Source organism: Jaculus jaculus, chromosome 4 (genome assembly GCF_020740685.1).
Source record: "Jaculus jaculus isolate mJacJac1 chromosome 4, mJacJac1.mat.Y.cur, whole genome shotgun sequence".
Taxonomy (NCBI): domain Eukaryota; kingdom Metazoa; phylum Chordata; class Mammalia; order Rodentia; family Dipodidae; genus Jaculus; species Jaculus jaculus.
The window spans coordinates 65,341,063-65,367,121 of record NC_059105.1 but is presented as its reverse complement, the minus strand read 5'-3'; positions in this window follow the sequence as shown (position 1 = coordinate 65,367,121).

The following is a 26,059-nucleotide window of genomic DNA, read 5'->3' as shown; positions in this document are numbered from 1 at the left end:
GTTCAATGAGATGACTCTGCCTCAAGGAAATAAGGTGGAAGAGTGACAGAAAACTCACCAATGGCCTCCTCTGGCCTCCATGGGCATGTGTACATGTAACATGTATACCACCCATGCTACACAAACACACACACACACACAAGCACACACACACCACGTTTTCTTTAGAGAAAGAAAATTCTACATATCAAACCTTGTGAATATAGCAAAATAGTAGAATGAAGTGCATAGCTTAAATGCCCGTAACAGGAATTTTTTTTCTTTTTCGAGGTAGGGTCTCACTCTATCCCAGGCTGACCTGGAATTCACTATGTAGTCTCAGGGTGGCCTCGAACTCATGGCGATCCTCCTACCTCTGCCTCCCGAATGCTGGGATTAAAGGTGTGTGTCACCACGCCTGGCTGAAAATTTAAAACTAAGAATTGATAAGCTCAATATCCAGGTTAAGATTAGATGAAAAGCAAAGGAGACGATTGAAATATAAAAGTATAAAAGCAGAAATAGACAACAAAGACAAAAATCGAGATAAACAAGTCCTATGATCAAACTAAAATAAACTTCATGAGGCAGATTTGAAGAAGAAAAAAAATCTATATATATACATATAGATACAAGAAGACACAGATCAAAAGTTTCGTCTCTGCTTCCTTCCTCGAAGCCTTTCAGTTTCACATTCCAGCCTTCAGATAAGTGGGCTTTTGCTCCGTGTGAGCCGAAAGGATGTGCTGAAAACTAAATGGGTCTGCTGGCACAGGCTATAATCCCAGCTACGCAAGGGGCTGAGACAGGAGGATTACAAATTCAAAACCAACCTGGGCTATGGAGGAAGTTCAGGCCAGCTTGTGAAACTTAGTGAGACCTCCTGTCGATAGAAAAAACGAAAACAAGGGCTGGTGGGTACAATCCAGTGTTGCAGTGCTTGCCCAACATGCTTATAGCCCTGCGTTCTGATCCTAGTACTGGGGGAAGACAGAGAGATTGATTTAGCTCCAATGAGAAAAGTCTGAGAGTGAAGTAAGTGACTTTGCCGGATCTGCATCTCCCGCCCAGCACAGCCCTCAGCCTGTGTGCGAGGCAGAGGTAACTCAATGAAACTAAAAACGATGGATGGGATGCTGAGGGCCTGCGTTGGTGGAGGAGCAAAACCAAAGCTCCTGCAAAATCCAGAGCCAGCCTGGGAAATCAAACAAGCAAAAGACGACAGACCAGAGACCCTGGCCATCATTTTATCTACGGCCAGCTCTGTGCTCGCTATTCATGAGGTGGGAACCGCCATTCAGGTGGGATTTGGGGGTGCGAAGGGCTCTCTGTGGCTACAGAAATTCTTTTTGTTGTGCTGTTTGGGGAATTTTCTTTGAGTTTTTGTATTTTCCGTTTTTCTTCTGCTGTTTTATAATACCTTTTCTACAAGGACCATAGATTCCCTTCACAGTGCTCAGTCAGCTTTGTGAAATGGAGGCCCATTTACGCGCACTGCGGCAGGATGTGTGGGCCAGAAATAAAACACGCGCCCCACTCATCCAAACCCCAGGGTGCTGCATTCATGGGAGACTGTATGAGAGAGGTAAAAGAACTGTGAACCAGGTGTGAAGAGTCATTCCTGGCTTCATAATTACTGGGGGAGGAAACACGGTTTCAAAAACAGAGGTGTGGGCTGGAGAGATGGCTTAGTGGTTAAGGGCTTGCCTGTGAAGCCTAAGGACCCCGGTTCGAGGCTCGGTTCCCCAGGTCCCACGTTAGCCAGATGCACAAGGGGGCGCACGTGTTTGGAGTTCGTTTGCAGAGGCTGGAAGCCCTGGCGTGCCCATTCTCTCTCTCTCCCTCTATCTGTCTTTCTGTGTCTGTAGTTCTCAAATAAATAAATAAATAATGAACAAAAAATATTTAAAAAAAAAAACAGAGGTGTGGAACTGAGAACAGCTTTTGATGGCGGTCCCACACCATGCCACTGTCATGAATTAGTAATAGGAACCCCGACTTCAGCATCACCTATTTGTCATGCAAGTATCTCAAACCACAGTAAAACACACTTTTAAAGAATTTTATTCATTTATTTGAGAAAGAGAGAGGTTGAGTGAAAGAGACAGAGAGATAATGGGTACACCTCGCCACTGTAAATGAATTCCAGATGTATGTGCCACCTTGTGCATCTGGCATACGTGGGTATTGAGGAATCAAACCTGGATCCTTAGGATTCCCAGGCAACTGCTTTAACCACTATGCCATCTCTCCAGCCCAGAACAAACTTTTAAAATGAACATGCAGCAGTTCACCTTCTCTCACCCAAAACTGCTTAAAGTCTTTTTGACCCTTGAAGTGATGCCATTTAATCTGCTAAAATATCCCACGCAGTTGGAGAGAAAGCACTGAGTTCCAGTTTATTGGAAACTCCATTCAGAATTTAATCTAAACCGTCTGCATCTTCCTTCCAAGAAACATCTCCCCAAAAAGACCCTTTTACTTCCTATGTTAACTAAGAACCTACATGTTCTGTGGCTTTACATCCCCATTTGAGAAGCAGAAGCGCTCGGCTGGGCAGGTGTGGTGGTGCAGGTCTGTCGTCCTACACTCCAGAGGCAGAAGCAGCAGGATCAGTTCAAGTCTAGTTTAGGCTACGTAGTGAGTTTGAGGCCAGCCAGGGCACATGAGATCCTGTCTCAAAAATGGACAGGGGGGGAGGATAGAGAGATGGTTTAGCAGTTAAAGAGCTTGCCTGCTAAGCCAAAGGACCCCGGTTTGATTCCCCAGGACCCACCTAAGCTAGATGCACAACATGGTACATTTATCTGGAGTTCATTTGTGGTGGCTGGAGGCCCTGGTGCACCCATTCTTTCTCTATATATGTCTCTCAGTCTCTGTCTCTCTCTCTCTATTAAATAAATAAATAAAAATGTTTTATTTTCGAACCACGCATGGTGGCACATGCCTTTAATCCCAGCACTAGGGAGACGGAGGTAGGAGGATCGCTGTGAGTTCGAGGCCACCCTGAGTCTACATAGTTAATTCCAGGTCAGCCTGAGCCAGTGAGACCCTACCTCAAAAAAAAAAAGTTTCATTTTATTTTTCTTTTGTTTTATTTTAAATAAAAATGTTTTAAAAGAAAGAAAAGCAGACTAAAATTGAATGATATCCTTAAATTTTCATTCTGACCATTTGTATCACCCTAGTTGAGTATGTGTCTTTTTAATTGAGGAAAAAGACCTCATGGTTCCACTGTCATTTCTTCAACAAATGAGAAAGAACTTTAAAGAATTTCCTTCTGTTTAAACATCTGAGTATGTATGAGATCTATGTGGATCATTATTAGTCTTTTCCATATTTAATCTTCAATTTGAATTATGCCTGTACAATGTGCATGATACCAACTTCTATTCTGTTTAACTCAATGACACAGAACCAAAAGCAGTATTTCTAGATAGCCCCTGAAATTACCTAGGAAATATGAAGCATAATGATTTGACTGATTGCTCCAACATTTGTTTTGCATTGGTATTGCTATTCTGACTAATATCAAACCTAAGGACCTAGGCAAAGTAATAGACATCCAGTCTAAAACTTATAATACAGATGGCAATCTTCTCAGGTTTTCCTATGAACCACCACATGCAAAATATGGACGTTTTCTTATTTCTATCTGCTTTTGTTTTCCTTTTGAAATCTGGATGCTGTTTTCATTAAAAAAAAATTTTTTAACGTACTTCCATGACAAATCATACTGCATGCACATAGATTAGAAGTAAAATTGCAGGCCTGTATATATGGGACAAAGGGCTGGTCTTGTTTAAACAAAACCGAGGCTCTTATGCAAGAGCAATACTTAGTTTTCACCCAAAATGACAGAAGTCTAGCATGGAAATGAAGTGCTCCCTGAACAGGCATTACATGAGCATTACCAAGGAAGATGGTAGCAGTCCATCATTTCAATGACCCCAGCCCAAAGGTGCTTGAGTCACTTTGACACAACAGCGTGTAACAGCTTCACAGGCCTTGTTTCAGGCTGCTGGGTCCCAGCCCAATGGAAAAGAGCAAATGAAAATGGCCCAGTGAGTCGCTGGTGGCTGCAGCCCAGGCCCTTCGCCCCAGCTGGCTCAGCGATGGCTTTTCCACATTGGGTTTGCCAACTCAACCCACAGTGGGGGGAGGGTTTTATGTGGTTTGGCTTTAAGAGGATAATAAGCAACCCAATGTGGAAAGAAGCCAGCCAGTTCCCTTGGTGTTCAAATCCAAACTCTGGGTAAGGTTTCTGGGTGCTCACCAAGCAGACAGGCATTGCCCTACAGCATGATGGGGCAACAGTTTCGCAAGAATTGTGACTCCCTCCAAACCTTGCCTCCTATACAAAAGGTATGTGGAGCTACTGCTGAGTAATTCATCTTTCCCTATGTGAATTAGGGAAAAAGCATTTCATTTTGTCCTAGGCCAAGATTAATATCTGTATATCTTTCCCCCCAAAAAGAGTCCTCATATAATAGTTAGACTCCAGAAAGCACCTATTCATGGAGGGAAATAGAGCCAATGCTGTGTAGCTGGGACGGGACGCTCACCAAAACTCAGCTGTGGTCAGTACTCAGGATCTTGTAATACATGTTGATCTTGGGGCATTTCTTACCTGCCTCATCTGTGCACATGCTTTCACCCTACTTGCAAGGCCTCCATTTCCACCGTGTCTGGATGGAAGTGGGAATGAAGTCCAAGTCCCAGAGCACAACCTCATCAGAGAACAAAACAGTCTGTGAGCTAATTACCCATAATTTGGCACAATTAATGTCATTCTCTATGGATACCATCAACCGCTTCTTATGTTGTTGAAAGGCTATGTTTAACTCTTGTGATAAAATTAAATGTCTGTTGGCAGCAGAAAATATACTTCCAGGAAATAAACATATGTGTGCACGTATGCACAAATATACATACACAGCACCGTCATAGGACTTCATATATTAGTTTACTTTCCAAATAGCCTTTTCAAGAGTAAATTCTGATCTTCATCATTTACATAACATTTTTTTCTTTTTAATCTGTGAGTGCCAATCATATAACATAACCTTTTCTTCATATTTAGGGTTGACCTTGGAAAGGTAAGTTAATGTTTTACTCAGTGGAAGAAGCCAGAAGGTTCACAACAAGAGGAAACAGATGCAACCCCAGTCAGATGCTGAAGGTGTGGAAATACCTAGGTGTTAGCCCCTGTTCAGAGGCTGAAAAGCCTGGAGTCTAGAGTCTATGAAACAGCTGAAAAACTGTCCCCTCTGGTTTCCCCTTCTCCTGATTATCTAGGTTCTCCCTGCTGGAGAGTGATCCCCATTTCAGAATGGGCCTTCATTCAGTTCCCTGACCCAATGCTAATTGTCTCTGAAAACCCCCTCACCCACACACCTAGAATATGCTTTACCATTTGTCTACATGTTCCTCAATCCAGTTACACTGACAACCAAGATTAACCCCACAGCCTCCAATATTCTTTCTCCTAATCCCTAGCACATCACTGACTTTTGTGTTTCTAAAATGTGTGCTGGAACTAATTTGTTCATTCATGCATTCATTTTCATTACTTCATTTTATGAGTGTTTAGTGAGTGTCTACTATATGCTAGTCACTGTCCTGGGGATCTCATGGATTCCCTTTTTGAGCACACTGCAGCTTGTGGGTGGATAGACCTTAGGCAAAGAATCACACAAATGAATGTACCTCTGAGGAACTTGAGAGGAATATGGAGCAAGAAAGAACCTGGCACTGAGGAGAAATGTCAAGGAAGGGGATGGGGTAATGGCCCAGCTAGGAAAGTGATTGCTTTACCAGCTTGAGGACCTGAGTTCTGCTCCCCAGAACCCACATGAAAGCCAGGCATGCCATCATGCACCTATAATCCCAGTTCTGGGGAGGTGGAGACAGGAGAATCTCTGGGGCTTGCTGGCTAGCCAATTCTAGAACTGGAGTACTCTTGGCTCAGAGAAAGACCTTGTCGCTAAATAGAGTGGAGAGCAACTGGGGAAGATACCCAGAGTCAACCTCTGGCCTCTACACACATGTGCACCCATGTACACATGCACCCACACACATATGAACACACACATATATACATACACAACACACCCTAAAGAGGGAAGTGGGGAAGGAGGGAAGGCAAGAAGGAAGGGAGGGAGGGAGGGGAGGTGGCAGGGAGGTTAGAGGAGACTTCCTTAAGGAAGTGATGGCTGAGCTGACCTCCTGAATGGTGACTTGTTGACTGGTAAAGAAGTGTGGAGAGCAGAGGAGAGCACAGTGCAAAACCCTGTGGAGAAAAACAGGGAACTCACAAAACAGGAAGAGGACCTCTGGTGCCAAGACCCAGATCTTTTGGTCTGGTCTCTATTCTCAGAGCAATGGAAGACAATGGAGGAGTGAGTCGGGGACAGGTAAGAGCACACTTGTATTTTGTAGATACCACCCTACCCTGGCTGCAGAGTGAACAGCCTGAACAAGGACAAGCACATGAATCCAATAGAAATAGAAAGAAAAAGAAGAAAAAAACCAACGACAGTAAAAACTGGAGTTGGCCTAGACCCCATCTGTTTAATCTGTGGGTCACAAATCCATATGGGAATGAGAGGGAGGGAGGAAGCTTTGTTAGGCAGTTGGGGTGACTGGACCCCTTAATGAAAGAAGCAAAACTGTCTTTGGACCTATCTTTGCAGTCTCCACTTTGCTAGAGCTCAAAGGATAACCTGACTCTTTGTCTCTTGCCCAAATGAGATCTGATTTTCCACGAGCAACCTGGACCCTCCTGGTAGGGAGGTCTTTCCTAGGATTTAAATCTAATCCTAACATTGTGGTTGTTGGTCAAGCTTAGACCCCAGAGCTTGGCTGACCTCTTCCAATCAGCTGTCCTCCTTGCTTACCTGAGTAGCAAGGGGAACATAACCATAGGGTAATAAACAGCTTTGTGAGGGGAGGCCAGGCTTTCTGGATGGCCTGACTACTCCCCAACCTCCAGGTTCTGGTGAGTTTCCCCTAGCTGGGTCCAGCTGGGCCCAGATGAGGGGAGAACCCCCTGACCCCTACTTCCCACATGGCGCATGCTCTTCACCCCTCCTGCCCCCCACATGGCAGGAGCACTTGTCTATGGTTTTTCCAGGCCCACCACGTAGGCTGTCAAGCCACGTGGGGTGCATTCATTTTCCTTCCTTTGGTTCTGTACTTCTCTAAATAAATATCATAATTTAATGATTATCCCTCTCAGTCTTATCCATTTCTTGGGTCAAAGTTAAACACGAACCCAGGGTTTAGGGTTCAAGGACTTTCCTGAGCCCCCTGGCACCCTGTTTCAGGGGATGCATAACTGAATGGCAAAAAGAAAATGGCAAGAGGAAAAGGTTTCTGCACAGCAACCAAAAATGTCTCCAATGTCAAACTCATGCTGAGTATGAAGAGCCTATGGCAGTACTTCCCAGGTTGCATGACACAGGTTCAGGACAGCCATGCTTCTGCACTCTGGGAGGAGCACTTTGGAAGAAACACCAGTTATCATGGCCCGCAACACCTTGGCTCAAATTCCAGACTAGTGCATGCTATGGATTTGCAGTGTTTTTACTGTAGCCTCAGAAGCTACGGCCTGTGGTGCGCTTTGAGACTCTCGGATCAGCCGAGCTGCCTGCAGGTTGGGCGGCGAGCTCTGCAGAAAGCTTCTGCGAGTGGCCAGCTGTGCTGGGGTGGCCTTTGGGGTGGGCTTTGTCAGTGAGAGCGCTGCTTTTGAGCCATCCGTGCTCTGTAAGTAAGCCCTCACCCTGAGCCTGAGGGAGGAGCACCCGAGGAGATAATCTTGGACAGGTTGCTCCATTGAAGCAGCTATGGGGACGAGATAAGACTTCTTGGTGGTGAGGCGGCTCTGGGGTCTCTGTACTCTGTAGGTGAGCCTCCACCCTGAGGCTCAGGGGAGGGCATCAGTGGAAGATGGGTAATTCAAACACGGGGAGCTCCACCTGAGCCCCTATGGGGAGGTCGTCACCCAGGATGCAATGAGCCTATTCGGTGGTTTGGCTGCTTTGGGGGATCAACCCCTCACCCTGCTCTGTAGGTTGCCCGATAAATGCATTGGCTCACCAGAGCTGGTTTTGTTGCAGTCATGCTTTGGTCTGTCGTCTGAGCCCTATCTGAGGTGACTAGGTTTGTGTCCCTCCAGGGGAACAGTTTCCTGCAACACGAGCCTTACTGGAGAGGTGTGTTGCTGGGGCACGCTTAGGGGTGCCATAGCTAACTCTCCCCACCAGTAAGAGCCCAGCTCACTCTTGCTGCTTTCTGCCACTGGCTGTGGCAAGATGTACCGCCCAGCCTCTGCTATGCCACCCTTTCCCTGCCGTGATGTAATGCCCCTCGGGACTGTTAGCGGGAACAAACTCTTCTTCAGTTCAGGCAGAGTACTTCCACCCATATATATATATGATTCTTGCTGGGCGTGGTGGCGCACACCTTTAATCCCAGCACTCGGGAGGCAGAGGTAGGAGGATCGCTGTGAGTTTGAAGCCACCCTGAGACTCCATAGCAAATTCCAGGTGAGCCTGAGCTATAGCAAGACCATACCTCGAAAAACAAAACAACAACAACAAAAACAACAACAAAACGTTTAATTATTTATGTAAAAATAAACAAGCGCTGGGCAGGAGAGATGGCTTAGTGGTTAAGGTGCTTGCCTGCAAAGCAGTACCCATGTAAAAAGCCAAATGCACAAAGTGGCGCATGCATCTGGAGTTCATTTGCAGTGACTAGAGGCCCTGGAACCCTGTCCTCTCTCTATCTACCTCTCTTTCTCTCTCCGAAATAAATAAAGACCTCCTAAAAAAAATAAAATAAAAATAAGCACTTCATTAGTATGCAAACTTGCTTTAGTATTTAATAAATGGTAAAAATATATGTATAGCAAAGAATTGTTTACAACTAAATGGCTTGTGTCTTATTATCAGTAAATGTCTGATTTGCATACCTATTTTGTATATCCAGGATGACATAAAAGTTTCTCAGGCAAAAAAGGTTTACAAGTGGAAAAAAAAAAAATCAGAAGCCCTGGCCTTGACTGAAGTTCACAGTCTGGGTTCCATAGATTTCTGGAACTTAGATAGAAATAGGCACCTCTTAACTCTCACCAACCTCTAATTGAGGCTGAGTTTCTTTTCCCACCAACGGTGAAAACAAACCACAGTGCTATCAGCAGCACCTGTGACCTTGTCGCCAAGAGACGTCACAGACGTGCTCAGAAGGAGCTACGGCTGCTGCGGGTACGTGAAGATATTGGTTATCATTAGCACAACTCAGAAATCACTGTAGTCGTCCAACTTGCCACGATATCATGTTGTACAATGCACTGACAAAGAAGTACATATAGTATTAATATTGTCATCACTGTATTGCAACATAATGGGTTTCCTTTGCAGTCCTGTGGTTTTTAAACTGTATTCTGAAAAAGAGGGCTGGAGGGATTGCTCAGTGATTGAAAGCTGCTTGCAAAGGCTGACTGTCTGGGTTTGATTCCCCAGTACTGACATAAAGCCAGATGTACCAAGTGGCACATGTATATTAAGTTTGTTGTTTGCTCAACGGAGAAAATACTGGAAGACCCCTAAGAAGATCTGTTGATAAAAATGTAAGGGCATCTAATTCAGCATTTTTCCCCCTCAGGTTCTGCTTCTCAGACAGGTTGCAGATAGTTAAGAAATATTGGTAAGTTGACTGTTACCATGAGCAGAAACACACACACACAAATAAGGATCATTACCAAGAAAATTGCAGGTTTCTATTTAAAACACAATTTCCAGTTACAAAGTATTTTTAATATTCACAAATGAAAGCATTATCCAAAGGTCTGTCATTTCCTCTGCCTCCTAAGCCTATTTCCCAGTGGATTGTGTCTTCCTGTAGCACATTCACTTCCTTTAATACCTTTAGCAAAGCAATGGATGTCATTGCCCCAAGCTTTCCTGGGTCCCAGTCTCCACTGTATTTAGTTAAGACCACAAAAAAAACAAAACAAAACAAAAAAAAAAAACTCTACAGCAGCTCTTTCAAAAAATCAGAAATGGCATTAACCCAGAACTCTTCATTAATTTTATTCCTACATAACAGCAATAGATTGACTGCCAAAACAGACTTAAATCATGAGTTCTCTTGGTGACTTTACGCCAGCTATCTCAGCATGCATCTGCCAAATTCTGGGAAAGGGAATGGCTGCAAACAGAGTTTAAGGTTAGTTCTATGTCCTCATTCGTTTGCCTTCAAATTTGTATAAATACTTTAAACACAAGTTCATTTCTGACAAACTTTGGAATAACAGAGTCGAGGAAGTGAGCTGTATAGAATTCAATACAAAGGTCTTCATTTTCTTCTGTTTTCCTTTGCCTACGAAACAAACATTTCAGGCAAGAAAATCTCCCAGGCTGGCAGATGCTATTTGAGGAAAGTGTTTTATTCTTGCCCTGTCAGCCTTGGACATCCAGGTATAACGTGCCATTCCTGTCATTCTTCATGGTGTCTTTCTGTGCGTTTTCTTGACCTACTCACCAGGACCAACACTGTCCTGCAGGAAAGTCCCAAATATGCTGAAGCCACACAATTTTAGCTTGCAGTCCCTCTCCCCAAAGAAGGTCTCTGGGGCTGAGGAAATGGCTCAGCGATTAAGAGCACTTACTCCTTAAGCATGAGGGCCTGGGCAGCCCTGAGACACCTGAGTTTGACTCCCCAGAATACCAGAATCCATTGAACAAGCTGGACAAGGTCATGCAAATGGGGTGGGGGAAACAGACCAGAGAATCTCTGGGACTCGCTGACAGAAAATAGCAGCTCTGAGTTGAGGGAGAGAGCCCAACTCAAGGAACTATGCAGATGAGCTGTTGAGCAGGGCCCAAGTTCTCCTCTGGGCTCCTTACACATGCGCACCTGTGAGTATGCACACACACACACACACACACACACACACACACACGCAAGCATACCAATCAGGAACTATGGTTTACACTACACTGAGGAAAGCCCATTCACTTGTCCTGCCTTCAAAATTTCTAGAATATAATGCAAATGTGAGTGTTGTATTTGATCCATATATCTATTCAGGATTGTGCTGTTGCTTTCCCCATGTGCTCAGTACATGAAAATGTTGTTCAAAGGACAGACTGCTATAAATAAGCCATTCCGTGAGAGAGCCAAGTCCGTGTGGAACTACAAACCATCTCAACAAAAGCCTTGTGCTGAATTTGTTTGGTATAATTTTTGAGACAGAATCTCACTCTGTATGTAGCCCAGGCTTGCCTTCAAGTTGTTATTTGGCTAGGTCGACTTCAAACTTTCAATCCTCCTGCTTCATCCTTCCAAATGCTGGAATTATAGGTGTGAGCCACCACATCTGGCTAACTGGCTAGGTTTTAAAAGAAATTTTCCCGGGCTGGAGAGGTGGCTTAGCAGTTAAGCGCTTGCCTGTGAACCCTAAGAACCCCAGTTTGAGGCTCAATTCCCCAGGACCCACATTAGCCAGATGCACCAGGGGGCGCACACGTCTGGAGTTCATTTGCAGTGGCTGGAGGCCCTGGCACGCCCATTCTCTCTCTCTCTCTCTCTTGCTCTCACTCTCACTCTTGCTCTCAAATAAATAAACAACAACAAAAAAAAAATTAAAGAAATTTTCCCAATTAAAGACTGCCTGAGGCTTGGATGAGGTTAGCCATATTGCTGGATATATCTCTTGAACTCTATTTTTCTAAGTTACTATTATCTAAGTATATAGAGTAAATGTCAAAGCAGAACTTGGGGAAAATATATATAACCTGCTTATTAATATTTACCTCACACTGACAATATGACATACATCCTGGGACAGAGAAGACACAGTCACTGAAGTTACTTAGCCAACAAAGCAAACAAAATCTCTCTGTACTAGAACTCTCTTCAAGCTGCGCCACTGGCTGACAGCAGATCACTGGAAGAGAGGAGCCAAGGCCTCCAACAGCATCCAAGACCTCTCTCTCCTTTCCTTTCTCATCCCATTTTCTCTGCATCTCTGACTGATTTCTTTCTTTTGTAAAATATTTATTTATTTATTTTAGAGAGAGGGAGTGAGTAAAAAAGAGGCAGAGAGAGAGAGAGAGAGAGAGAAAGAGAGAGAGAGAGAATGGGTACACCAGGGCCTCCAGCCACTAAAAAAAAAAAAAAAAAAAAAAAACACTCCAGACACATGCACCACCTTTCATATCTGGCTTATGTGGGTATTGGGGAATAGAACCTGGCTCCTTTGGCTTTTCAGTCAAGCGCCTTAATCACTAAACCATCTCTCCAGCTCTGGACTTCTTTCTTGCAACCACTTTTTCTACCCAAGGCCAGAGCCAGAACCATTCATGATTCATTTGCACCTTCCCAGAACCAAAGCACGAAAGTGAAGAAATCCTTCTTCCCTCCTGCCAGTTTGTATCAAAAAAAAAAAAAAAAAAAAAAATGCCAGAAGATTCTGCTTGGCTTAGAGCAGAACACATCCCATCCTCAGGGCAAAATCACCATGGCCAGGGAGTATGGTACTGGGACTTTTCTAGTTTGTGTCATCTTTCTACCTGACACTGACTGCATTCCCACAGAGTTGAGTTCAGATTTTAAAAATGCAATTCCCTTTTTCATCATATACCAGACCTGCAATTTCCCAATACATAGTTTCAGAGGGGAGAACGCTTAGCAAATAAGATAAGAAATGTTCGCCCCATTTGTGTGACAATCATAACTTCACTGTAACAATCCCAGTAGGATTTTCCCTGGTTTGACATTTAAGATCCTAGGGAACAATCTAGGTTGTTCTATATCAAAGCTTGTTTCCCCAGAATAAATTACCATTGTCTGAATCCATAATGATGAACACCCCTGTAACCCCACGAATTAGTTACTTTACTCATTGATAATGGCTAATTCTCTGATAAGACAAGCTTAAGGAAGATTCCAGGTCCAGGTGGTACAGTCCATTAGGAGCCCAGCTGGTCACATTGCATCCACGATCAGGACACAGACTGTGAACAGGAAGTGGAGCAAAGGCAAGTCTCAAAGGAAGGAAGGAGGAAAGCTAGACAAGGAATCTTGGGCACAGCATTGCAGCTGACGTGGGGCGCAGGTGCCTGGCGTGCGTGAGGAAGGGGAAGTCCGATATTGACGAAACAACAAGCCTCGGAGAGCTGCAACAGGGCCAAGACCGCGTTAAGCCTCACAGATCACAGTCAGGATTTTCATTTTTCCATGGATGACAGAGTACACAAAGAGCGTCCTGAGCAAGAGTGACAAGGCCTGCTCACGCCAGAAGAGGGTCCCTTTGGCTGCTGGGCCAAGGGCAGGAAGAGCACAAGCAGCCAAGAGAACCTGAAGCAGGTGGGAGCAGAGGCGCCCGAGAGGATGCTGGATGCTAGTGAGTCCACAGAGCCAAAAGGCTTTCCTGGCTGGCTAAACATGGGAAGACCCGGGGATTTATCGCCTCAGTCACTGGGAAGATGCAATGGCCTCCAGCTGGATGTTGGGGAGGCAGGCCAGCAGTGTGACGCAAGGAAGGAGGATGTTTCAAAGCACTCAAGGACACTGTGTGTCATGTGTTCATTTCACGTGTTAGGGAAGCAACTGGCTTTGAGAAGCGGTGGAATTCCTCCTCCCCTACCGAAAAGGATCAACTAAACTCTCAGATTACGAGGCCTTGCTAGATGCACCAGGGAACAGGCATGGCATCCATCCATCTAGCTAGTTCCTCGGCCAGTGTCCCCAAGGCGTGGATTTAACAGACCCTCCCTGTCAGCTCTCTTTGACTCTTCTGTCCCAGTTCTCTAAGAATGACCTTTTGTTCCTGCTGCGTGCTGTCTGGCTTCTCCCTTCCTACACGGTCACCAAAATGGCCAGGAGGAGGCCCATGCGATGCGCAACATGGGAACATGGAGAGGGAGCTTGCAGGCTCAGTCTCCAGCCCCTCATCTACCTGCTATGGTTTGATCATCTCCTTCAGTTGCATGCACTGAAACTTAATCCCCAAATTAATATGTTCGTGGTAGTTAGAGATGACTGGGTCATGAGGTGTCCCTCATCAGAGATGGAGTAGTTCATTCATGGATTAGTGAGTTGTTGTGGGAATTCCTTTGTTATGAAAGTCAGCTCTCTCTCTCTCTCTCTCTCTCTGTCTCTCTCATACCTGCTGAGACTTGCCGTGGATGCCTGATGACATAGCAAGAAAGTCTTCACCAGGTGCCAAGCAAATGCTAAGTGCCATGAGCTAAATAAACCTCTTTTTCTTCATAACGTACCTACCTGGTGTCTGGTATTTTGTTATAGTAACAGAAAATGGACTAATATTAACCTTTGTGAAAATCAATGAAGAATATGACAAGACTACCAGTTGCTTCAAGAAATGGTAAATAAATAAATAAGCAAATGTATCTATAGCCCTGTGAAAAGCATCTATCATGCAGTGATTCTGTGCAGGGATACTTAAAAAATCAGTTTAGTCATTTTACATGTGGTGAAAAAGAGTCTGGAGATTAGTGTGGGTTGAGGACAGAATGGGAACAATGACCCCACCGGAGCAGCTTCCAGATCCACGTGGTGCAGGGCTTCCTTAGATTAGGAGTGCGACACCAGCATGCCAAAGGTGGGCAACAACCCTCCTATTGTTAACAAAGGTGACAATCCATAGCCGGGCGTGGTGGCGCACGCCTTTCATCCCAGCACTAGGGAGCAGAGGTAGGAGGATCGCCGTGAGTGCGAGGCCACCCTGAGACTTCATAGTGAGTAATTCCAGGTCAGCCTGGGCTAGAGTGAGACCCTACCTTGAAAAACCGAAAAAAAAAAAAAAAGATGACAATCCTGAAACTTTCTGAAATAGGAGTAATTGACATTAGATGTGATCAGGATTTGTATGGCTCATTTCAGGAACATCCCAAGCTCCCAATTATGATTGTCACCCATGAGACTTGAGTTTAGCCTCTGGGCTGGGACATGACACTTCATACCCCAGCCCCTTTGAGCCTCTCAAATGCAGTCTGTGGATTACGACATGATGTCAGATAGTCCAGGGTACTTCCTGCGATATGTTCCTCTTAACATAGCCTGAAAGCACATCAAGATAGCGGTCCTCTGGGCTGGATAGATGGCTTAGTAGTTAAGGTGCTTGCCTGTGAAGCCTAAGGACCCAGGCTCAATTCTCCAGGTCCCATGTAAGCCAGATGCACATGGTGGCACATGCATCTGGAGTTTGTTTGCAGTAGCTAAAGGACCTGGTGTGCCTATTCTCTCTCTCTCTCTCTCCTTCTGTCTCTAATAAATAAATTAGAAAAAAAAAAAAAGATAACATCCTCTACTTGCCGGTCCTTCCACCCTGACCATCTTTCTTGCCTCTTAGAGGTAGGCTGAACATCATCTTGGCATTAGCCAAGCTCTACTTCAATACCATAGGAAAGATGCTCTGTGAGGCAGGCAGAGGCAAGAGAATGTTCTCTATGGGAAGCATGGGCATCCTGCCTGCACTGGGCGCAGCCTCGCCATCGCTACTCCGGCTCGGAGAGGAGGTGGCAACTGCGCACCTGCGGGCTGTGACCAGTCAAGTCTCTCTGAACTTTGACATTTGGTATTGTTTCTCAAAGCCTTCCCTTGCTTCGAGTTCAATTTTTTTCATCTTCTAGATCCAGTTTTTTTGTTGTTGTTGTTAAATATTTATTTATTCATTTATTTGAGAGACAGAGGGAGAGAGGAAAGGAAAGAAAGAAAGAGAAGTGGCGAGTAAGGGCCTCCTGCCTCTGCAAATGAACTCCAGAGACATATGCTACTTTGCGCATCTGGCTGTATTATGGGTGCTGGGGAATCAAACCCAGGCTGCGAGGCTTTGCAAGCAAGCAGCTTTAACTGATGAGTCATGTCTGAAGGACCCAGGAACCATATGGACGCCATGACAGGCTTCAGAGTCCCCAGTAGGCCTAAGTTTCTGTTTCCCAGCAAGATCTAAGTTTTTTATCTTCTGATCATGCCATACATTCCTGAAGTCCTAAAGTTCAATTCTCCTAGCTCCAGCCCACTGACCTTGCTGTACAGGTAGGCTTAACAGTTAAACCGGTTATACCATACATTATGCCATACAGTCCTGAAGTCATGAGACATTCCCATAGTCATGGATGAACTCAATTCCCCTAGCTCCAGCCCACCAACTTTGCCTGCCAAAATCCTAAGCCAACCAGAAGAATATACTGTTTAAATCAACCAATCATGTACCCATCCCCTTCTTCTATGTTCAAATCCCTATAAAAACCCTCCCCTCCCACTACTCGGGGCTCTTGTACAGATCCACTGCATTGGTGAAGTCAAGAGACCGAGCTTAAGCCCGAATTAAAGCTCCTTGTCCTTGCATACGTATTTGGTTCTCCTTGGTGGTCACTGGGGGTGCCGAGAACTGGGCATAACAATCTCTCCAGACCCTAGATCCAATTTTTTAAAGTTCAGTTCTAAGCGTAATGTGGTGATGCAAGACTTTAATCCCAGCACTCAGGAGACTGAGGTAGGAGGATCACCATGAGTTTGATGCCAGCCTGGGCTACAGAGTGAGTTCCAGGTCACCATAGGCTAGAGTGAGACTCTATCTCAGAAAAAAAAAAAAAAAAATTATTTGTATGCATGTGGTGATCAGAGGGCAGCCTCGAAGCATCTGTGCTCCATCTTCGTTCAGGCAGGGTCTCTGGCCACTGCAAGTGAATGTCAGGCCAGTTTCTCCTGATTCCACTCCCATCATTACAGCGTGCTGGGATCACAGACTCATGTACCAGTTTTCATCTGGCTTCATGTGGGTCTTGGGGAATTGAACCTGGGCCAGCAGGTTTTGCAAGCAAGCACCCTTAACCACAGAGCACCCCCCACCCCCTGATGCAAGTTTCAACAATCTTCTTAGAAATAAAAATGCCTGTGAGCTGGTGTGGTGGCGCACACCTTTAATCCCAGCACTCAGGAGGCAGAGGTAGGAGGATTGCCATGAGTTCAAGGCCATCCTGAGACTATGTAGTGAATTCCAGGTCAGCCTGAGCTAGAGTGAGACCCTACCTCGATAAAACACAAGGGGAAAAAAAGAAAAGAAATGCGTGTGAGATTGGCATAAAGGACAACATTAGCTGCCTACAGCCCAGCTGCTGTCAAAGAAACTAGCTACATTCCATGTCTGAGAACTTGAATGCCACTTGAGTGAACTCAAAAGTAATGGACTGATTTGTCTGGCAGAGGAAATCTCAAGACAGGGTAGCATTCAGGCTGGTACCAAGAAAGCAGCTATAGTTGTTAAAGAGACCAGAATCACTAAAGACGAAGTTCACGTACAGCACTGGGACAGTAGGAAAGATGTCTTAAGGGTGAATGCCAGGCATCAGAGGCTCCATCCTATGAAACCCAGATCCATTTGAAAGAAAAGACTCTAAACTGAAGGAATTCCTGCCCGAACACATCCACCTAGAGAAAGAGGAACTATAGCTGTGGTCCAAAGGCGGACTTGGTCTAGCCCAAGCTGGCAGCAGAACGTGGTACTGTTTTGGAAGGATAAAAGATGCAAGATTGGGGATATCATGGAGTCTTGTTCTGCAGTTCCAGAGAGCCCCCGAGGCCAGGCAAAGGTGGGCAGAGTTCCTTCAAGAAGGCTTAGAAAGACCACCATGGGATGTTATAACGGCGAACTCCCTCAATTGCAGTGGAGACCGCAGAATGTTAAGATTATATCAAGACCACGGGGTGTCGACCAAGAAAAGCTGCAGCCCCAGAAGGCAGCTGCTCCAAGAAAGAGTCTCTATGCACTACAAACAGCAAAGCTGAAGGGGTGGGGCGCCCTTGGGAACCTGGGTGATGCCACCACAAGCCCCAGATATGGGACATAGAGATCAAGGTTTGCAGTTTGCCTTGCTGGCTTCCAGTTTGGTTTTTGGTGGGTTTTGTTGTGGTTGTTTTTTGCTATGTCATCAACCCTTCCTTTTAAAGGGGGAATGTTTACTCTGTGCCATGTAATGCTGGACAAACGTAACTTGTGTTCGATTGTCCAGGGGGGTCATGGTTTGGTTGCCTGAATCTCAGAAGGGACTCTTCGCTTATACTTTTGAGCACTGTTATAAATTGTTATAAAGACTATGGGGATTTTTGAAGTTGGATTGAATGCATTTTGCATTATGAAACTCCCTTGAGTCTATGGCAACAGGGGTGAAGGTTGTGGCCTAAAAGTGATAATATTTGAGTGTCAAATTTCAAGGGATGATGATGGGATAGTTAATCTTGTCAGGTGGATGGGATCGGTCAACACAATGAAAACAAAACTCTTAAGTTTATCTGTGATGGAGTTTCTAGATTATGTTAAGTGAGATGGGAAGACTCTCCCTATGGGTGGCATCACTTCATGGGCTGGGAGTCCCGAATTAAGTAGAAGAAAGTGAGCTGAGCATCAGCAGGCATCACTCTCTGCTTCCTGATTGCAGATGTACTATGGCTGGCCCCTGCCACCACGCCATCCTAGCCAAGATGGACTGTAACCTCAAACTGTTGGCTGAAATCGAGTCATATATTTGGTCTCAGCAACAAGAAGATAGCTAATACAGTGGCATGTCTGTAATCCAAGAGCTGGAAAGGCAGTGATAGAGAGATCCCTGGGGCTCTCTGGCCATCTAGTTTAATTGGTGTGCTCCAGGCTCATAAGATACCCTATCTCAAGTAAAACCTGAGGATGACACCCAAGCTTGACCTCTACCCGACACATAACACACACAAACACATGTGCACATACATTCACATGCATATACCTACGCACACTCATGCAGTTAAAAAACAACAACATTCTTCTCATTCTTAAGCAAGCTTGCTTTCCAACTCTAGAAATAGACAGTCATTTAGCCACACAGACCAGAACTCCTCTTCCGGTGTGCCCTCCCCTTTAAGGCACCACTCCCTTTAGGTCCTCTCAGTAAGCCTGGCCTGTTCCTTCAAATACCTTCCCAGGTATCAGGCATCTTGGAAGACAGTAGGTGATAAGTCACAGGTACCTGGGACATGCTGCCAGAACTTTCCTATCAGGACGCTCAGGCACCAGGTCCCTCAGAATGCTCACAGCCCTCTGCCACTGAATTCATTCACTCCCCATTTTTCCAAATATCAAAGATTTGCCTCAGGGCCCATCAGAGATGCTACTTTCTCCCACTGCTCCTAAGTCAACACAGTTCTGCATTCCCTCTCTCCCTGCCCGTGAAGGGAGCTCAGCCCCCTGTCCACCGACGGAGAAGAGAGACACGCTTAGTTCTGAAATTCATCCCAGCTTACAAGGATGAGCTCATATATTATGTCATCAGCCCCTGAGCAGATGCTTCCAGCTGAAACGCTCGCTGGCTCCACTCACATTTTCCAGGGTTCTTTGTCTTCAGTTTCAGCCTGCCCCCTTCCTGATATTTTTAGATTTGATTTTTATGCCTTGGAAAAGGCCAGAAGTAAGGAGTTTGGGTAGGAATAAGATTTTTTTTTCTTTTGCAATTAAAAGCAGATGACAAAGACTACTCAGTCATGAAAGATAATCGGAGCATTTCCTTCATTGGCCACGACTCTGTAGAGCAGCATGGATTGTAGCCAAGTCTCCCACGCCGTTTCTAGAACACACGTGTTGACTAAGATGTCTAAAGGGTTCCACACTAGGAAATCCCATGTGTTACTCTTGCCTTGCCAGTGACCCTCACAGAACAAGAGTGGTTCGGAGCCAGAAGGGGATTCCTATGATGTGCTTCACATTAACACGGAGCGCCCAGGGCCAAGGGGGGTCAGGAGGTGACGGAGGGTGGCTCACCCTCCAACTGCCCACCAGACCAGCTTCTCAGCTGCCCTAATATTCAGCTGCACCAAGAGCTCCCTTAGGTAGGCAACCCTGCCCTGTGTGTTCTGCTCCTTGACTCCTTGAGAACAAGAGGGTATTGTAGACCCAGAGAATGAGCTCTTACTCATTCTCCTGTATAATCCGAACATTGTTGCCTCCTTTGCAAGCTCTTGTTGTTTGTTTTTCTTTCCTTCAACTCAATCTACCATGAGCATGCTCTCCTAGCCTGGACACTTTCTTTCATGGCGGCTTGTTAACTCCAAAAGAAATAGCTAATTCCACATTTTCTTACAATTCCTCATTAGGCTCAGCCTCTAAAATGCCATTTTCAAATGTGTTTACAGTTCAGTTGTTCTCCAATCCTATATAAAAAGTCAAAAGTTCTGTTCTCTGCTCCCAGGCAATTCACACAGAATTGCACATGCATAGCATTCATTGTAGTAAGAACACAGAACTCACATTTGTACTGTTGAGCTCCTGCCTTTCTTCCTAGTCCTCTAAAGTGTAGGAAGAAGGCTATGGTGTAGGAGTGACCTATGCACTGCATAGATTATCAGCTAGGCTCAGCCTGAGGACAAGCTCAATCCACATTATGTCACAGGCAGAGGGTTTGTCCTGAGAGCTCTGCCCCGTTCACTAAGAAAATTAGACTTTTTGATTGCAGTGGTAGAAATCCACCCCCTAACTAATATGACTATTAGAAGGCTTGCAGACCATTTGGGAAGAGTAGAGTTGCCACCAAACATCAAAGATGGCTGGAGAGATGGTTTAGCAGTTAAGGCACTTGCCTGCAAAGCCAAAGAACATAGGTTCAATTCCCCAGTAGCCACATAAAGCCAGATGTACAAGGTGATGCATGCGTCTGGAGTTCATGTGTAGTGGCTACCAGCCCTGGTGTGCCCACCCTCTCTCTGTCTCCCACCTCCCTCTCTCTCTCTCTCTCAAATAAATAAATTATTAAATATGTTTTAAATGACAGCTGGGACCAGATACTCACAGCTCCAGCCTTCATTTATAATCTCTCATTCATTCATATTTCTCTCTCTCTCTCTCTCTCTCTCTCTCTCTCTCTCTCTCTCTCTCTCTCTCACACACACACACACACACACACACACACACACACTTCCATGATCTGCTTTTATTTCCCCAAACTGGCTTCATCCATGCAGTGAAACCATGAACTCATCTTTGTTCCCCAGCTTAAACAAAAGGAAAAGTACCTCTTTTTCCCCAATCCCACCTGCAAATTCCCCAAACACCTACCTGGCTAGCATAATGAGAGTTGAATACCTACATGACTCTCATTCGTTGAACCCCTCACAGTCACCGACACCTCAATTCCCATCAACCACCACAGGTAACAATGGAAAGATGAGTTTTGGGTTCTTCATTGTCCTCCGAAATAGCTAGTGGGGTTGGGGGGGATGTAATCCCTTCTTCAAAGAGCTGTTGATCATTTCATATGCATAACCAATGTCAAAGGCTGATGCAGAGTCTGCTGTATGTGAACCATCAATAAATGTTCATTTTTCTTCCAAGGTGAGTCTTAAAGTCAAGGTAGAAGTCAGCACAGAAAAAAATGGAGAGGAAAATTACTTGAAGTGCAGGGAACCGGATGGGAAATGCTATACAATTCAGACTAAGACGCACTACAGGAGTGGTTAAAAGGAAGGTAATTGAGCCTTAAATCATTCCCACCTATAAATCACCCACAAGATCTGTGTTCTAGAAAAAAGGGGGGTGAGTATCAGCTATTGAAAACCTTGAATGTCAAGTTGATCAATTAATCTGTAGCCAGTGAGACATTCTTTCTATCGAGGGAAAGATTATTTTAGTCAAATAACATTTTAAGGCCAATATAAAAAGGATTGTAAAAGATGTGGATTCTGATGAACACTGGGAACGAAAGCTGCATCTGCTCTATTCCCTTTATAACACTTTGGAATCAGGCCAGTGGCCATACCCAGCTGGGCAGCCAGATAACCTGAATTTACTACCACTTCTCCCAAACTGCTCCCTGTGTTGTCTTCCCTCATACATTTCATCCTTAAGTTTTATGATAGGAAAAATAGACTTCATATTACACATTTCTTAGGTAAAATTACTACACCCATGGAGCACAAAAATCTTTAGACTGTAAAATGTCCACTTCTCCCAAAGCTTTAAGAGCTTAGCTCATCTAAGTACGGCCCAGTGTTTTCACATCAAGACAATGTAACTAACTCCAGCAGCCGATCTTGTTGACTAATACGAAATGTAGACAGAAAGTTGAACTTAACCGCCACTCCTTTGCTCCTTGTCCCTTTCTCTAGTATACCCCTGTCATCTGCACTTTGTAAAAGACCATGGCATCGAGCAAGTCACCAGACCTTTCCTGCCCCAGGTTCCCATTTCGAAAACATGAGCTACTTATGGCAATGGCCACATTCTCCAGCATGGTGGTATATAGTCTTCCACAGCTGAACTCATGACTAGTCAGATTGGGTACACCCCTGGAGCTTTGAGTGAGCCCAGACCCGAGGCCCGATCCTTCCACAAAGCCTCTTATAGTACAGTCACCTTCTCCTCTTGCTGAGGCATCAGCAGTTCAGTCATTTTTAAAAAAATATTTTATTTATTTATTTGAGAGAGAGAGAGAGAGAGAGAGAGGAAGAGGCAGATACAGAGAAAGAGACAATGAGCACACCAGGGCCTCCAGCCACTGCAAACAAACTCCAGAAGCATGCACTTCTTGTGCATCTGGCTTACGTACGTCCTGGGGAATCGAACCAGGGTCCTTAGCCTTTGCAGTAAAATGCCTTAACTGCTAAGCCATTTCCCCAGCCCTAATCTTTTTTTTTTAAATTAATTTATTACTATTAACAAGATATTTTGTGTGGCTCTATCATGTGTCGGTACCCTCTTTTCCCTCATCCCTGCCCTCATTCCATTGGGGACGCTTCTCAGTAGAGTTGCAGGTAATCCCCATGAGGTTGTGGTTTATGCACTGTGGGAGCAGCAGTCAGTTATTTTTGGGGGGAGGGAATGCCTCTGGGCATGATGTCTCAACCTGTAGCTCTTACAGTCTTTCTGCCTCCTCTTCTACAAATTCCCAGAAGATATATTTTTATTTTATGTTATTTGAGAGACAGAGAGAGAGACAGAGAGAGAGAGAGAATGGGTGCACCAGGGCCTTCAGCCACTATAAACAAACCCCCGATGCATGCGCCACTTTGTGCATCTGGCTTATGTGGGTCCTGGGAATCAAACCTTGGTCCCTATGCTTTGCAGACAAACGCCTTAACTGCTAAGCCATCTCTCCAGCCTAGTACTTCAATCTTAATCCAAGGCTACCTGGTACAACAACTGAGTTTTGACATGCCTGTGTCTGTCTGTTCAGCAGTAACCGGCACAGTGTCTAGCACACCACACAGCACCACGTGTGTACATATCAGTGAATGTCTTTCCTCACAGGTAGGCATTTTTAACCTTTAGAAAACTAAAGTCTAGAGCCGGGCGTGGTGGCGCACGCCTTTAATCCCAGCACTCAGGAGGCAGAGGTAAGAGGATTGCTGTGAATTTGAGGCCAGCCTGAGACTATATAGTGAATTCTAGGTCAGCCTGGGCTACAGTGAGACCCTAACTCAACCCCTCCCAAAAAAGAGAGAAAAATAGACCTTAATTTTCTTTTCTTTTTTTTTCTCTCTCTGTCTGACCTGAGTTTTAAAAACAGCAGATTTTGGTTCAACCTTGTCAATTACTTTTATATCAAATTGTCATGGCTGTGGAGAAACTAAGATGAATATATGTCGATAGATGGAGACTGAGTACCATTAAGAGACGGCACTGACCTGATGGTCACGTGCCAAAGACAGAGTGCTGAGCTGCCAAGCGTGGTGGCTCACACCTGTAATCCTGATGCTCAGAGGATTGCTGTGAATTTGCCAGCCTGGACTACAGAGTGAATTACAGGTCAGCTGGGCAACAGTGAAAGCTTGCTTCAAAAAAACAAAAACAAAGAGATGGTATTGAGCTGTGGTCATCTCACATGCTGGTTCAGGAACTGCATTGTGTCTCTGATCAATCAGCAAAAAGCAAGATCTATGTTCCACAGCCAGTAATCTCCTCTTTCTGAACCCAAGACAATGCAGACACCCACTAACACATATATAGATCCCCTCTTTTCATCAGTAGAACCAATTCCTACAGGACTCAGACATGTCCGTGTGACCTTTTAAGTCATGAGGTCATTGTCCAGTTAGCATAAAGCTTGCCACCCCATGAGAAAAACTTTTGCAGTCTTAAGGTTGGTGGGATAAACACAAGTTAGACAGGACCACCACAACCATGGACAGGTGACCCTAAAAATTAGGACCAGGAAGCTAAAGAGATGGCTTAGTGGTTAAGGCGCTTGCCTGATGAATCCTAAGTTCTCACGTTTGACTCTCCAGGTCTGCTTAAGCCGAACACACAGTGATACAAGTGTGCAGGATTGCACATGTGCACAAGGGGACACACACACGTCTGGAGTTTGGTTTCAGTGGCTGAGGAACTGGCACTCCAACTCTCTCTCTCTCATGAAAAAAAGGCAATCTGTTGGGCTTGCCTCAAAAAAGGAAAGGGAAGGGGAAAGGAGAAGGGACAGGGGAAAATAAAGAGGAAAGGAAGGGAAAGGAAAGGAAAGGAAAGGAAAGGAAAGGAAGGGAAGGGAAGGGGAAAGGGGAAAGGGGAAAGGGGAAAGGGGAAAGGGGAAAGGGGAAAGGGGAAAGGGGAAAGGGGAAAGGGGAAAGGGGAAAGGGGAAAGGGGAAAGGGGAAAGGGGAAAGGGGAAAGGGAAAAGGGAAAAGGGAAAAGGGAAAGGAAGGAAGGGAAGGGAAAAGGGAAAGGGAAAAGGAAAAGGAAAAGGAAGGAAAGGGAAGGGAAGGGAAGGGAAGGGAAGGGAAGGGAAGGGAAGGGAAGGGAAGGGAAGGGAAGGGAAAGGAAAGGAAAGGAAAGGAAAGGAAAGGAAAGGAAAGGAAAGGAAAGGAAAGGAAAGGAAAGGAAAGGAAAGGAAAGGAAAGGAAAGGAAAGGAAAGGAAAGGAAAGGAAAGGAAAGGAAAGGAAGGGGAAAGGGGAAAGGGAAAAGGGAAAAGGGAAAAGGGAAAAGGGAAAAGGGAAAAGGGAAAGGAAGGAAGGGAAGGGAAAGGGAAAAGGAAAAGGAAAAGGAAAAGGAAGGAAAGGAAAGGGAAGGGAAGGGAAGGGAAGGGAAGGGAAGGGAAGGGAAGGGAAGGGAAGGGAAGGGAAGGGAAGGGAAGGGAAGGGAAGGGAAGGGAAGGGAAGGGAAGGGAAAGGAAAGGAAAGGAAAGGAAAGGAAAGGAAAGGAAAGGAAAGGAAAGGAAAGGAAAGGAAAGGAAAGGAAAGGAAAGGAAAGGAAAGGAAAGGAAAGGAAAGGAAAGGGAAGGAAAGGAAGGGGAAAGGGGAAAGGGGAAAGGGGAAAGGGGAAGGAAGGAAGGGAAGGGAAAAGGGAAAGGGAAAGGGAAAAGGAAAAGGAAAAGGAAAAGGAAGGAAAGGAAAGGGAAGGGAAGGGAAGGGAAGGGAAAGGAAAGGAAAGGAAAGGAAAGGGAAGGGAAGGGGAAAGGGGAAAGGGGAAAGGGGAAAGGGGAAAGGGGAAAGGGGAAAGGGGAAAGGGGAAAGGGGAAAGGGGAAAGGGGAAAGGGAAAAGGGAAAAGGGAAAAGGGAAAGGAAGGAAGGGAAGGGAAAAGGGAAAGGGAAAGGGAAAAGGAAAAGGAAAAGGAAAAGGAAAAGGAAGGAAAGGGAAGGGAAGGGAAGGGAAGGGAAGGGAAGGGAAAGGAAAGGAAAGGAAAGGAAAGGAAAGGAAAGGAAAGGAAAGGAAAGGAAAGGAAAGGAAAGGAAAGGAAAGGAAAGGAAAGGAAAGGAAAGGAAAGGAAAGGAAAGGAAAGGAAAGGAAAGGAAAGGAAAGGAATAGGACCAGGTATCCCCAATCCCTTGATACACAGGACACTCAGCCATTCCCTTATGCCAGAAAGGAGTGTGGTTGAGGAAAATAAAAAGAGAAAAACTCTGAAAGACTGGGCATTGACCAATAAGTGTGTATTGTTCAAAACCAGAAAATACTGAGGTATCTATCTTTAGCTTTTCAGATTCAAACGTTTCTCCAGCCTCTAAGTCATCTATCCAATAGTTCAAAAACAATCTGAGATCAGTTACCTATTATGAAAGTTCTGGTTTGTGAAATAAGAAATGCAGGAATCAC